This window comes from Agelaius phoeniceus, chromosome 3, assembly GCF_051311805.1.
Source record: "Agelaius phoeniceus isolate bAgePho1 chromosome 3, bAgePho1.hap1, whole genome shotgun sequence".
Classification (NCBI taxonomy): domain Eukaryota; kingdom Metazoa; phylum Chordata; class Aves; order Passeriformes; family Icteridae; genus Agelaius; species Agelaius phoeniceus.
The window spans coordinates 83,957,481-83,972,757 of record NC_135267.1 but is presented as its reverse complement, the minus strand read 5'-3'; positions in this window follow the sequence as shown (position 1 = coordinate 83,972,757).

Sequence of the window (15,277 nt, the reverse complement as noted above, 5' to 3'; positions counted from 1 at the left end):
GAACTCTGGGGCCTGATCCTGCAAAACCTTATTCACGTCTGTCTTCAATAGCAGCACAAGCCTGCAGTGGAAGGGTTTGGAGGATTCAGCTTCCCTTTTCAGAAGACTTACACCCTGCAGAGCTTACTTGTTGGATATATTTCTGAATGCACCTTTTATCATGCTGCTTGCACAAAACCAGTTTTCACCAACCTGATTTCACTGCACAAAGAGACCGCTGGTTGGTATTTTTAGTAAAGAGAATTTACAGGAAAGAGGATTAAAAAAAAAAAAGGACAGGACCCAGGACAAACCAATAAAAATACTGAATTGAAAAATATTTAACAGCTTGAAAAATCTCAGATGAGTACGTACTGTCACGGCTGGAGAGGTTTTTAGTACTCAGCCATTTTGAGCAATTCTTTGTCCTCTGTTTAGTCATGTGCTCCCCTACCTTGTGCTGTACAGTACAAAATCACTAGGTAGTCAGACACACTTTATATCAAGTGATAACTACAACCTAAACCCTCATGAAACAAAAAAGGAATAGTTTGGAGCAGAGGAAGTTAAAGCTGTGTTGCTCAGCTGTACTCCCAGCTATTCCACAAGGAAGAGTGATATTGAAATCAAGACCCAAATTTCCTGTCCCCTCATTTCAAGCACAGACAGCTATTGGTCTAAGCTACAGACTGCTACAAAACCCAGCCTATAAATGTTCATAAAATCAGGAGTAGGTCCTTTATATTATATAAATATATTGCACAGCTGCAGTAAATTTTCTAAGTCGCCAAGCTGATGAGCTGACCCTAGCAGTTTAAACCAGCCTGTTTCCTTCAAGCCAAGTTCAAGTAATAGCCAAACTCTCCTGGTTTCCTGGATATGGCCATGCAACCAGCACTATCACCAGCTCCCAATGGGGACCAGGAGCAACCCTCACAGCTGGCCACACAGCCATCCCTTCAAAGCTGTCAGCCACCACTGCTTTGTCATTATCTGTCACTCAGGAATGGCGGACCTACAGCAGGAACCAGCCTGGATGTTTGACTTGAGGGAAGGGAGATGAGGATTTCACCTGGGCTGCTGCCTCACTGCTTGCTGGGCCCATCAAGAAGAAATAAACTTGGCTTCCTGTGTTTTGTGAGTGCTTTGCTCTCTGCCTTTTATTTAATAGCTGCCTGCACACCCAGTGCTTCATAACCTATGGATGTCTCATGAAAACATTCCTCTCTGGCTTCTGGCTGCAAACTTTTACGATGTGCTTTAATCCCCCCTTCAAACAGTTGCTGCACATGCTGGCTCACTGCTGTCCCTGGAGAACTACAGCCAGGCTGTGATATCCCAGCTGGGGTGGCAACTGGGAGGGGGGCAGCAGCTATTCCCCCCTCTTTACACCAGCAGATGCACCCTGAAGAAAATTTCTATTCACCTTGGGATGAGCTTCCTGCTCCAAGCAACACCTACACTAAAATGCACCCATTTGTTAATGGAAAAAAGATACTGATGGCTGTCTTTTTTCCTCCCTCTGCCCTGTATGTGCAGTAGGTGAGACAGAAAGATCAGACCTTTTACTCTTGCAATAGGTGTTTCATTTTTATTTAGTCTCTACACATTTATGCTTTGAGCCCATCGTGTTCTAAAGATATCAAATCTTACTCATAAAATTAACTTCTATGCACCATTTTTATTCCATTTAAACCTTCAAAATAAAGGTCACATGGGATTTAATTACTGTCTATGACAGATGCCACCTCTCTGCACAAAGACCATATTTCACCCAACTCCCCAGAAAATAAGCCTGTTAATCATGGTCAAGATGCTGCTCAGTCATCACAGCTCAACGTTTTCTCTTGTCTCAACATTCTGTGATTGAGGATCAGCTCCCCAGCAAATATGAATCATTACATCTTCTCCAAAGTCAACACAAGTCTGCTGATTACCTTATTGAGGATCTAGCCCTGTATATTATGGAGGCAACATCTCCATGAAATTGATTTTGGAAGCAGAAGTGCAATTTTTCTAATATGATTAAAGCACATGCTGTTGCGACAGCATTTACAGGTTGGAAATTGAGTTAGTAAATGGCCCTTTGTCTGCTCAGCATTACCCTTGACGGTTGCTTCCTTCAGCCAGTCCTGATGCTGCCCTCTGCGCCTGGCATGCTCTCCCAGTACCATGTAAAGCTGCTTGTCTGGGTACCGGTTTAGGATCAAGAAGTCTGCTTTCCTACAGACCCCTTGTGTAACCTGGAACAAGAGTTTTGTCTCCCTGTGGAGACAACCTGGGGATACTTCCAGATTTCTGGGTCTGGCTGGGTATCCCAACTCACTTGGACAGGACACCAATACCCACTCATGCTCTTGTCTTTGCTGCACCACTGCAAAGCAGAAATCTGGGCATGGCAGCCCCAAGGAGCCATGGTGTGCCCTGGCCAAGTGGCTGACCCTCCTTGCCTCAACAGCCAGGGAGACAGGCTTTCCAATTTATGAAAAAAAACCACTCATAGATTTTATTAAACCATTGGAATAGCCCTGTGCCTTCATTGTCATCTTACTACTTCTGTCTCTTCCCCAGACCTTTTCTATACTAAGCCCAACACCCAGAATAAAATGGAGTACTGAGTTCATTGACCACCCATGAAGTGCCCAGAGCCAGGAGCCACTGCAGTCACTGTAACAGTCACTGACTGATCATTTATGAACAGAGTAGCACTAGCTTTCGCTGCAATTCCATGCCTTGCCTTCTATCAATTCCTATGTTGATGGAGCTATTCCAACTTTCTAAATTATCTTTTAACCTGATTTCTCCTCACTGAAATGATGTGCACTCTTTCATACAGCAGTATAACTTCTTTGCTGTATCAGGAAATTGTCCAAGGTTTTTTTTTTTTTTCTGCAGTATTTTATGGAGATTTAAATTCAAATCTGGACCACGCTCTTGCAGCCTCTGATCTAAACCTGAGTCAGGTAAATGGAAGTCTCTCCTTGGGCTCTGAATCAGGACATTTTCAACATTAGCTGCTGCTCAGGTAATGAGGACCCATCTAGGTGTTTCAGCTGCAAACTGGGGATCCTCTTGGGAGCCTGGAAAGAGGAAGGTGACTCACTTCCCTTGGTCCAAAATCAATGCAAATTATTTGAACTTTCATCCAGAGGTACTTCTGGATTCCTCTGTGAAGAGTTTATGGAATTAAATAGTTGGGAATTAATAGCCTGTGCCCCAAAGCTCAGTCTTGACCCACAGGGCAAGCATGTTTTTGCAGAAAATTCCCAGATTCTGGAGGTCCCTTGCAGACTGTTTTCTTCAAGGGGGAATCAGAGGCAGGTGTGCCTCCTCTTTCCTTGCCCTGGTCAGGTCTATTAGCAGAGCACCTGCCCAAGTGAATGACCTGCAGCAGGGAGTTGCAGCACTGGAGTTAGCACTACGCAAATGCTGGTGCCTTCACACTGCGCAAATTTAATGCCATCATTTGCCTCAAAGTCTTCACTGGTGCTGTTTGCTGAGCAAAGTACTGTTCTTCTGCATGCTATCAGAATACAGCCCTAAGTGCTTTCCTGGACTAGGTCCCAATACCTGTACATTTGCCTTGGAAGATAAAATAAGCAATGATATATAGGGCTGGGTGAGAGTCATCTCACTACATCGTCTGCTTTTTCTTGGCTACTGCAGGTTTTCTGATGCGTTTGCGGCTGAGAGAGGACAAACGTCTCTGCAGGTTCTGTCTTTGGGATTTACTGGGCTTTGCACACTCAAGAAGCATACAGTATCTTCTCCAGACTAGACTGGACTCCCAGCCAAATATGAAATTTTAGTATTGGATCTATCCATGTACCCAGAGGAACTGCGTGTCCAGACTCTTCAGAGGTTTAACTATGTCTCTACAGTAGCTGTAATCACTTTGGGAAAAATCATTTTTGTCTCAGCTTTGGACCATCTTTGTCATCTTAAGCCTATGTGATCAGCCTCCACTTTCATTCTACGTGGTTCTTCTCACTTGTAGACAAAAAATGCAAACTTGTGAAGCCATCTACAGCACTCTTTCACTCTTTTCAGATACCAGGCACAGCTCTGTACTTCATCTCAGTTGATGAGCCTGGGCAGGGTTTACACAGCCTCTCTTCCCTGGCCCCTGAAGAAGAACCTTCTCCAATGAGAAAATGCTCTTGCTGTTATAAATGGCAATGTAGACCATGATAAAAACTGATGATGCTTGTTTTGTCTCACTGGGATATTGTTTTCTTCACTTTCTGGTACCCAGCACACCAGGATTTTGGATGAAGCACAATTTATTGAGATTTCTGGCACTGGTATTGCTGAATTATGTTTGATTCAGCTCTTCAGCCACAAAACCTCAGTGCTGAAGCACTACACATCAGGCTTCACTGCCTTCCAGTGGGTTTCTCTATTCTTTGTTGTTTCATCTGCAAAGCTTCTTTAAAAGCAGCTGCTGTTCAGTCAATCTGTAAATTATTAGAATCATCTCCTTGAAGCATATTTGAAGCCATCCTGCTGCAGAGCTCCTTCTAACTTATGTTTTCAAGTGCTGATGCACTTTTAAGCAATTCAAGCTTAAAAGTGGGGTCCTGATTCAGGGTCAAATATTTCTGCAATGTGTGTTTCACAGTTACTATTAACAATACTAACTGCCATACTGAAAGAATGCTGCTAAAGGGGAAATGAGTTCCACACTCTGTCAGTATTAGAAAATGGTACCACTCGTTTCCTGTGGATATGATGATTTTGCAACCAGCATTAAATGGTAGATTTTCTGGAAAGCAGAGGTTAAAAAAAAGGAGCAGAGGTTAAAAAAAAGGAGGCACTGAGGTGATCTCAAATTTAACAGCAGAGTCTAGGGGTAAGCCTTCTCTGCTCTCAGAGAAAACAGCTGGAAATCACCCCTGTTTTGAGGGAGACAGAGGACAAGAGGAGAGAGGGGGGTAAAAGGAAGAAGGCAACAGAAAGGAAGAGGAAAGTGAAAGGGCAAAACTAGAAGAAGCTTGCAAACAAAAAATGTGTTTTACACCAGTTTTTGCAGGGTTACCCTTTGAAGTCAATGAGATTGACGGATCAAGGAGACAGCTATCTACTTCACAGGACCATGACCCAGAAGCTGGCAGCTTAAGAAACCAGAGGTTAAAGGGAAACAAGAATTTGGATAAGAAGGAGAAGGAACAGCTGTCTCCTATGTGGGAGGCGATCAGCACATAAAAATGTTTGGTTAAGGAGCACGACACCCGCACCTGGCAGGGGCAGATCCTCCTAATCCCTGCCAGCAGCTGGCCGCCCGCATCGCCCCGGCCCGGGGATGCCTTGCTGCCCTCGGGGCTTCCTGTTACTGCTCACCGGGAAATTTAAAAGGCATTTGTGACCCTTCCAGTGGACCCAAGGAAAAATTTGCCCCTGCAGTCTGAGACCCTGCAAACTTTCCCTGTCCAGATGAGCTATTTCTACCAGCTCTCGCTATGAGCAGAGACAGTAGGGTTCAGCTTTGTCATATTTTTTGGTAATTATGTAAATAGACCATCTAATCTACATCTGTCATAGCCACCCACTATGTGTGCCAGTCTTGGAGATACAATTTGTGAGACTAGAAGGACAAGGCTGCACTCATCATGCAAGTGTCTCATTCTTCTGGTCATGCCTGTGGTGCATCAATTTCTTGCGCTGCAGGACAAAAACCTTCATCCACTGTCTAGGCAGCATTCTTGATTTGCACCACCATAAGGCAGGACACACTGAATTAGCATGCAAAAATACATTATCATGTGATTTTATATTTTCTGATACCTTATCAGCCAAAGTTTCTGCTACATTCTTACATACTTAGACAACAGGAGGCAAGGATGGCACCAAAGAGGCACTTGGTGTTAGATAACACTTGTGCTCTCCTGTTGTCCCTGCCTGCTTTCACAGAAAGAAGCTTTCCTCCCAGATTCTGCAGGTGATCACATCCACTGCTGTACCCTGGCTCTCTTTTCAGCAAACCTGACAAAAACCTGTGTGCTGATCCCAGATTTTCATTGCAGTCTATATATATTCCACAGATGCACACACAGGATCTCCAGAGCCCTCACTGAGTTTATGTAATGCTTTCCTTCATCACATGCTGAAACCACAAAAGATGTCTCCCGTGAGACATCTGCCCTCATGGAGGAAAATGTCAATGAGATTTCATGGAGAAAAGAAAGGGTCTTCTCTGAACCAGCTGAAGCATCCAGAGCAGTCACACCCCAGGCATCAGCAAAAATAAAATTAACAAACTAGTGTCTGCACAGTTTCTGTTATGTGTAATATATAAGAAGAAACATAATCAAACTTTAATCTTCTTTAGACCTGGTTGAGCTTAGAGTGTAGTAAGTAGCTAGAGAAAAGCTCAGCAAGTCTGATATGGCTGTTACCAAAGAAAAGCCAGTACAGAACCCCATGAATTGTCGAGGCAAATCAGTATCCACAACCAATGCTATCATGCTGGCAGGCAAGTTTTTATTAGGCTGTCACATCTACGTCAGTTCAGAAGTGGTGTCAGATATTGCCACAACAAATTCTCTTGTTATAAAAAATCGGGGTGCATATTTTTATAACATTAATATATAATAGAGAAAATGGTTGGAATTCATACCAGTTGGCACTGGGTATAAGAGTCTTGTTTTGGCTGATATATACAGCATATCGAGAGAGGAGGAAATTTGCTTTCTCTGCAAACATGATGACTTTCCACAGATCAGAATTCTTCTCCTCCTGTTGAATATTGCGGGGGCTTTTCACAATTGAGCGGAACGAATTTAGGGCTGTAAGTAATTGAGAGTTGGCTGCTTGCATACAGGAAAAAAGGAAGACAAACAAAATGTCACAGTGATTATTTTTATCTCTGCAAAGTGTGTGAAATTAATTTATGAAAGCAACATTTTTGCCCTTTTGAAAGTATACGTACACAAGTTAGAAGTCTGGGTGGTTCTCTACAGGCTACCAGGAAAGCAAAACATCTACTGTATATCTGCCCTTTAATCTAGCAGATCTTTATTTGCAGATCTGGCTGAGCATCATGTTTCTGTATCTGTGCTTCTGCCAATGCAGAACCAGATTTGGTTCTTAGATATACTGGTTCAAAGCTGGAGGAATCTCACCGGCTTCAGCGCACACTGATGAAGAAGAAGAGGAGCAGAGAAGTGGGCATCCTCTCTGCTCCACCCCAACCTTTTCTGCCAGTAGGGATGCCTCTGTCTACATGGAGCTTTGCTACTCAGGAATTATTTATTTTTTGTACCTAATAAGGTATTCTCTCTGTGGTTGGACAGATGGGAAGAAATATGAGGTAATGCTCACAGGAGCTGAACCCTGTCACCTTGAACTGGGGCTCATCCCTGGTAAAAGGTGATTCACTTTACTTGGTCATTCCACTTTGACAAAGCTGTGAAAGCAGGGTTGTTGCTCAATACCATGTCAGCCCTGCATGCTACCAGCCATCATTAAACCATCCTAGCCAAGGTGAGTAGGAAGACCTGAAATCCTAGGGTCAAAAAAAGTAAAACAAACCTAAGTGGAAGTCTGTATGACATTGGTTTATGCAAAGGTAAACTGATATTTGTTATACAGGTAAGGAAATGTTATGAAAGCCAGTATTCACAGCATGAAATCCAGAAAATGGAATGAAATCCACAATGGAAAACAGTGAAGAGGCAAGAAATCTGCTTATTGGGAATGATAAGGTTCCTTATATCTTCCTTGGACACTGCCCCAAGCTGCTGCTGTTTTAAATACTCATCCAGGGATTACCCTTAGAATAATGTAGACTTTTTAGGTCAAACAGAAGCAGAACTGTTTGGAGAAAGATTTTAGTTTGGCTGTTTAAATGGCAGATTCTCTGACACAAGGAAGGGGTGGGAGAAGGGGTTACATTTAAGGTGACACTCAAGAAGTTCAGCTCACAGAGAATACAAGATGTGTTCTTCTTGGGAAGAAAAATTAAATTACAGTGTAGTATTATAACCCTCTTCTTCCTCTTTCCCCCATCCCATCTGCTCCTCAGCTTTGCTTGATTATTTCCTTTTGTCCTTAAAATTTCCCAGTTACTCATCTTTCTCTAGACTTATATGTTTCTTCAACATTCCCTTGACACTCAAAAAGATTTTTTTTTTAATTACACCTACCCTGCCCCTAATGCTGTCAGCTACTTCTTCACATCACTTATGAAGGAGTGCTCCAAACTCTGTAGAAAGTCCATTGTACATTTTGATTCATTGGTACAATTGGTGGTGGCTCAAACATTTTTTAGCCGATGGGAATTCTTAGCAGAAACTCTTGTAAGAGACAGATATGTGTGTGTGTGTGCATGTGCATTACCAAAGCTTTAAGGGAGCAGTGTCATTAAAAACAAGAATGACATTGAGTATTCATTACCAGTGTAACACTATGAAGGTGAGAATGTTAATTGTTGCATGATCAAAAATAGAACAACTGGACAGTATTTTGTACAGGGTCTTGTAGCATTCTCCTGACTGCTGTTTTTCAGGCTTGCCCCATCACTGTGAGCTCAAGGATAGCCAGGAAACCCTCCTTCACTGAGGGTCACTCTGTAGGTACCCTGTGTCTCCTTTGCCACAGTGTATGGCCTTTCCTGGTGTGTCACCATGCTGGCTTTGACTTCAGCAGGACCAAACATCATGCACAGCATCATGCATAAGGGAAATAAGGCTTGGAAAGGTTTCACTAAAGGCTGTAAAGTTCTGGTAAGGATGGGCCAACTGTGCTCTGTGATAAGAGCACAGACACTTCTCTGTTTAAAAAGTGGGATAAGGAGCATAAATATGGCATAAATAAAAAGTAGCATCAGCTTCAGGCAAGGGAAGAAAATGGTTTTCACCAAGGTGCTAGGGAGCAGCCTTAATACCTTGCTAGATCCATGAGCTTCAATCTCAAGCAGTTAGAAACTCAGAGAGATGGGGATGGGGATGCAGTGGGGACAGATAAGAACGGCTAAACCTAAATAATCTAGGTGGCAAAACCACATTGCTTACACGGCAACCTTCAGATCCCTTCCCTCCTTACTGTTAGTACTCTCTCCGTGAACAACTCCACTGAGACCAATTCACCAACCACACTCTTATTCTGAGTGATTCAGGCTATCAAAAAACAGCACACCAGGGGGTCAGCATTACCATATATTCATTCCTATGCCAGAATACTTTCTTGCCCTAAACATTTTAAGAAGGCGTGAGGGCAGCTTTACAAGAGTACTGTTCATCTTTTGGGGCTGCTGTTTGGAGAATTGTTCTGTACCAGCATTGTAACTGACTTGCACCCCCAGTTTGGTTACATTTCCTAAACCTTTTCCATACCCATTCCACCACCAGTAAAGTCAAATCACCGATACTGGGCCATCTGCTCTATCCATAGACACAAGATGCAGTAAACACATGAAGACTGCAAGGTAAACCCAAGTCTTCATTTGGAAGCTGTGTAAATATTAATTATTACTGCCTTAAAAGATTAACCAAAGAAATGTAATCCAAATGCTAACAGGGACAAATCTGTCAAGGTATGGAGATTATGCAAAGTTTCCTGAGATTTTCTGAATATGGCTAAAATGTGGAGCTTTAGTTTGCTGTCTTAATTACCAAGACTATTGAGCAGTAATATTCAGGAAGGCCTTGCCAGGAACCAACACCAGTTATGGAAGGGCATGTTACTTCAGGGAACCAGATGAGGAAGCTGGGTACTCTGGAAGCACTCCCGCTTGTGATGGCATTTGATCAAAGCAGGTTGTAAATATTCTGCTTCATCAAATGATAGCTTCAACAGAAAGGAATCAACACAGCAAGAGAGACAACCAGTACATATTTCTCTATTTTTATTTCATATATATATATATATATATATATATATATATATATATATATATAGGGTTTTTTATTTTTTTTTATTTGTTTTCTGTTTATTCTTAAGACCAAGGGGTCAAGAAAGACTTTAAAATAAAATGGGCAATTGGGGTGTTATATTTGGAAATGGTAGTGGTATGGTTTCTGAACCATAATTTAGATTTTGGCTACTTGTTTTCCAAGTGTCAGTGAATTCTCCCTTCTTTCAGTCAGAGGTATCTCCAAAAGTTATCAGAGGAGGAGGTGCTCCTTAAACAAGGTAACCTATTTTTAGCAACGTTTCCAAATATAACACCTCAATTGTCTTAATTATGTTACCACAGTGGCCAATTTGGAATGGGTTGAAAAAGCTCTTGGAGCTTTTCCATGACAGATTCTCTGCCTTGAGCATGGTGCAAGTTTAATTTGCTAATTATAACCAAGGGATTACCTAGACACCATGCCCCTTCCAGCCAGAATGGGTACAAAGTCACAGTTTCAATGGGCATGACCTCATCTTGGCTGATGCCACACATTTCTTCCAAGGTGAACCTTTACATTCCTGATTGTGAGCAAAGCATAAACTAGTTTATGCCAATGACATGGAAGTTCTGACAGGGGAAATGTATCAATGTAATAATTATGAGTCATAAAAATAATAACTGAAGCTGAAATATTGTACTCACATAGACAAGGTGAACCTATGCATGATTTTGAGTTTTGTTACTCAAAAAGTGTAGTTTAACTTACCCCTCACAGATGACAGAAGCAACCAGCAAGGACTGGTGATACTTCTGACCCTTGGCAAGGTGGAGGTGTGGCTGTCACATCTCCCCTTTGGTAAGCTCAGCTTCAGATGAGGCACACAGCTTTCCACAAAGGGAAGGTTAGCTCCCTTCTGAAAACTGTAGGGAAGGTTAGTGCCTGGTTCAATGCATGCAAATTATCACCATTATTAAGACCTCTCTCAAAAGAGGCTGAAGAGTTTTGCCCAAAGGTAATAATCCTTCTAGAGGGACTTAGAATTATTCATCATCACTGAAAGTACATTTAACTGAAGCACTGAATGGATTTTGTTGTAGAAAATGAAGACAATTTTATCAAAGCTACTACAGAATATATGCAATGCATGAAAAGGGTGGGTTTTTTCCTCTGCTTTTTTTTGGTTGGTTGGTTGGGATTTTTTAAGTAGTGTTTCTCTACCTACAGTGGCAACTATGTCCTTTGCAATACATAATGTAATGTGCCACTGTTGGAGCCCTGGTACTTCAGTTATTTTAGGGCAGTTATGTCAGAATAAAAGGAAAAAAACCCGCCTCAGTGCTTTACATTTAAAAACTACTGGCATGACATGTGCTAATTCATTAAAAAAAATCTCATTCATCAAAACAATTCATTTTTTGTTTGAACAGGCTGAATAAACAATTTCTTACTGATTTAATCCTGGCAGCCTTTCTAGTGACAAGTGGCTCCAGTTCATGTACAAGCACCACAGTGTCCTTAAGTATCAAGAACAAATTGGGTACATAAAGGACATTTAGTGATCACCTCTGCATGACTGCCCAGCATTCCCACTCGCCTTTTTCTCCCCCTCTTTTAATTATTTTTCTATTGTAGCAAATCCCATTAAAATCTTGAGTTTATCAGAACATTCTGAGAAACATCTGGGTTGGATCCTTTCTTTTCTTTCTCCTGCCAATGATGGGCTGACATGGCACGAAATGTTGTCCTGAATCAGCACTAGATTGTGTACTTTCAAAAAAGGTCACAGAATAATGCTGGAACAGTGAATAGCCACATGGAAATGTGCTTACTGTAGAGCTCATTCTTGTGAAAATAGAGAAAAAGTTACAATATTTTCAATTATCTGAAATGTATACTTTCATTTTTATTATTATCTCCTTTTTCAATCAGACAGTAAGCATAAAGGCAAAATCTTCATGTCATGATGAAGAAAATGTGCTAAAATCTAACAGCTATGTAAGTGTGTGGCAAAAAAAAATATTAAAAATACGCTAACAACTCGTTCATTTGCCCTGAATTGACCAGGGAGTTGGACTGAATGATTGTTGTAGGTCCTTTCTGACTGAAATTTCTATTCTATTCTATTCTATTCTATTCTATTCTATTCTATTCTATTCTATTCTATTCTACTCTATTCTATGCTATGCCATGCCATGCCATGCCATGCCATGCCATGCTATGCTATGCTATGCCACGCTATGCCATGCCATGCTACGCTATTCTGTTACATGTCACTTTGTTCTTCTGTGACTCAGGTCCAGTCAATCTGAGATGAACCTCCTCTCAGACTAAGTGTCTCCTCTGAAGTTCAGAATGAGTCCCTCAGTTCAGCATTATTTGGCTGCTCTCCATACCATCTTTAAGGACAGCTTTGCCTTGAAACTGCTTGGAAAAAATGGCACCCTCTTGTACTTGAGTTCTGTTACTTTTGCTGATATAGCTGTGCTACCATTTTAGCAATGAATATATTTTTTCCTGATTTTTGGAGGATCAAGTTCTGAAGAGTGACAGCTTTTATGAACCCAGGTGGTTTTCCCTTTTGTGCAGCAGCCATACCATCACTAACCCCCAAACTCTACATGTGATGCCCAGTTCTGACTGTGAAATACACACAGGCTGTTCCACAGTGACTGGAAGCCAACACAGGGAGAAGCAAGGAGATTTGGTCTGCCTGATTAGTGGTGTCCACAAAGACATGGGAGCCAGAAGAGGCCAAAATAGAAAGTCAGCTTATTTCATCTACTGAAAGGCAGGGAAAAAGATTATCTCCTCTTTCATATTCTAGGCTATTTTTCAGACTGCTAGCAATAAGATCATCTTTTTTTAATGTTATCAGGTATGCTTTACCAGTAGGGATGACAATAAGAGTTTTTGATATCCATGTTATTAGTCAGGTTTCGTCAAAAGATTCCATGTAGCAGCTTATGTGGACAATGATAGGGAGAGAGGTAAACCTCTCAGTGGCACTCAGCACTTAATATTCCCCTCACAGATTAGGAATCAGGACTTTCCCAACTAGAAATGTATCCACCTAAAGACAGGTTGCCAATAACTGCAAAAATTAGCTTACAATTTAAAGAATTAAAATAATTTCCCTTCAAAATCATGTGCAAAAGTAGTGGTTTTTTCTAAACCTTCCCCATATCTCCTTATTACATGTCACCTAAGACCTACCTGACTTTGAGCTGAGCAGTTCATATTGGCCAGTACTTCCAACCATAATTCTTACCTTTATGAGGAAATCCCACCCTCTTTAAATAGAGCAAATTGAAAAACTAAGGAACAAAAAACCCCAAACCTTTGAAAAAGCTCAGCTCTGCCGCTCCTGGGCATACTGTAAATTTAGATCTCCTCCTCTTCTCATCATCCAAGTGCGCACAAGGAAAGAAGGGACCTGGCAGTAACCAAGTGATTTACAGAAAATCAAATCACACACGAGAATTTCCAGAGATTTTTAGTTTCACATGTTCAAAAGAAAGCCCATGCAGGATATTTTGGTGTTTGGCTGATTGGTTTTTTCATGAATGTCATTTAAAGCTGGTGGTTTGAGCCACTTTTCTGTTTTAATTAAAGCTTAATGATGGAGGAAGGCAGGGAGGACTCTGCCATCCTAACAAAAGTGGTGTGGATGAGTCTGTCTGGGACACAGTCATCACAGCATACAAACTGTGTGGGCTGGGCACAAACAGAGAGGTTGTCACCACTATGTGAACATTAATCTCACATGGGGAAAAACCCCAGGACTCCTTTTGACCTTACAGCCTTCAGTGGCCCCCAAGCAGGAATGAAGCCAGGGGAGAAGGGAACAGCAAAGTGGCTGAGGCAGAGGGGGAAATGGAGCCAAGCAGTCCAAGTTTGTACACCCAGGAAGGAAACACATAAGCTTCAGATCTCCATATCTTGCAGATTCATGGCAAAAAAACATATTTTCAGAGAATATTAACAGAGGACTGGCTGCAGCACTCTAAACCCTTGAGAAAAATAAATGTTAGGAGAGAGATTTGACCATTCTGATTCTAGACACCTCTCTCTTTAGTGTCCCCAGCAAGAGGATGAACTCATTACACCTTCCAGAGGAGCTGCGAGCAGAAGGTAAGCAAGGTTTTGGAGTATTGTTTTCACAGAACATTGAAAGGATATTTCTAATGCATGCAGAGTCCTTCCACCATTTCAGAATTGAAAAGTGTCTCCCCCAACTGGGTGGGATAATGTTCACATTCCTGTGTTTCTCCATCTCTTTCCTCCCTGACTTTCCTCCTCCTCAGAAGCTCAGTTCCCTCTTACCTTACTGAAAGCCAGCTTTGCACACATTTTTTCTTCCTGTTTGCATATTTTTTTCCTCCTCTTCTTTTACTCTCAAGCTTTCCCTTCAGCTCCAGCTTGCTTCCTGTCCCACATCACTTTCCCCCATCTGCCACATCCTCCACATAGTCCCCAGCTCCTTCTGCTGCTGCGGGACCAAGCAGTGCTGGGAAATGTCCTCCTCTGCCTTGAGAGGAAGTGGCAGGTTTAAGAGGGCTAGTGAGCCCTGGAGAAATTTACAGCAGCAACTCCTGCATGCCTGCCTGTGGGTACAGAGAGACCCAGCACCATAAATCTGTACTCCCTCTGGATTTGGAAGATTTTGTTGGAGTAATTTTGGGAGAAATTATTTGCTTAGAAAACATCTGTTGCCATACGATATCAGAACAGAGCAGGGAAAAGGGAAGCTCCTCACCTCAAATTGTGTCACTTTAAAAGCCACCACTCCCAGTTTTTGCAGCAAAACAAAGAAAGTCTTGTTGGGGCAGTGGGCACCACTTCCCCTGCAGCTGGTGCTGGAGGTGGAATAGCTTTCCTTGCCAGTTGTGGGCTACTTCACAGATGTCCTTTTGTTCCCCTTTCACACTAGCCACAATTTCCTCTTAAACTTTAATCCTCTCTCCGTTTCTAATGTATGCAAATATATGCCAAAAATCAAGTCAGAGTTTCAAGACAGAGCAAGTTATTGGGCTGGGGGTGGGAGGGAGGGCGACAAGGAGGCAGTGGAATTTCTTTGTTAGTATAAATGTTTCAAGGATCAAAATAGTTTAGAAAAATATCTGAAAGCAAAGAGTGAAGTGTCTTTATTATCCAGGCTAACCTGTGGGAAAAGGGAACAGCTGAATTTTCTATTCTGCACAGTTTACACGAAAAGGGCTCGCAGAGCAAGGAAGAAAACGTCTGCTTGTCCTGCCCATATGCCAGGTTTCAGCCAATGTGCTGATGGAGGAGACACTTTCCCTCTCCTGGGATTACTCAGGATTCCCATTTTGGCTTCTCCTAGGTCCAAACCAGCAGCAAGCTGCAATTTCCATGGCTGCTCAAGTTCCATGAGCAACTGCTTGGAGAACTAGTTCTCAAAAAAGGCAGATACACATGATCATCTCCAGCAACAGATGAAG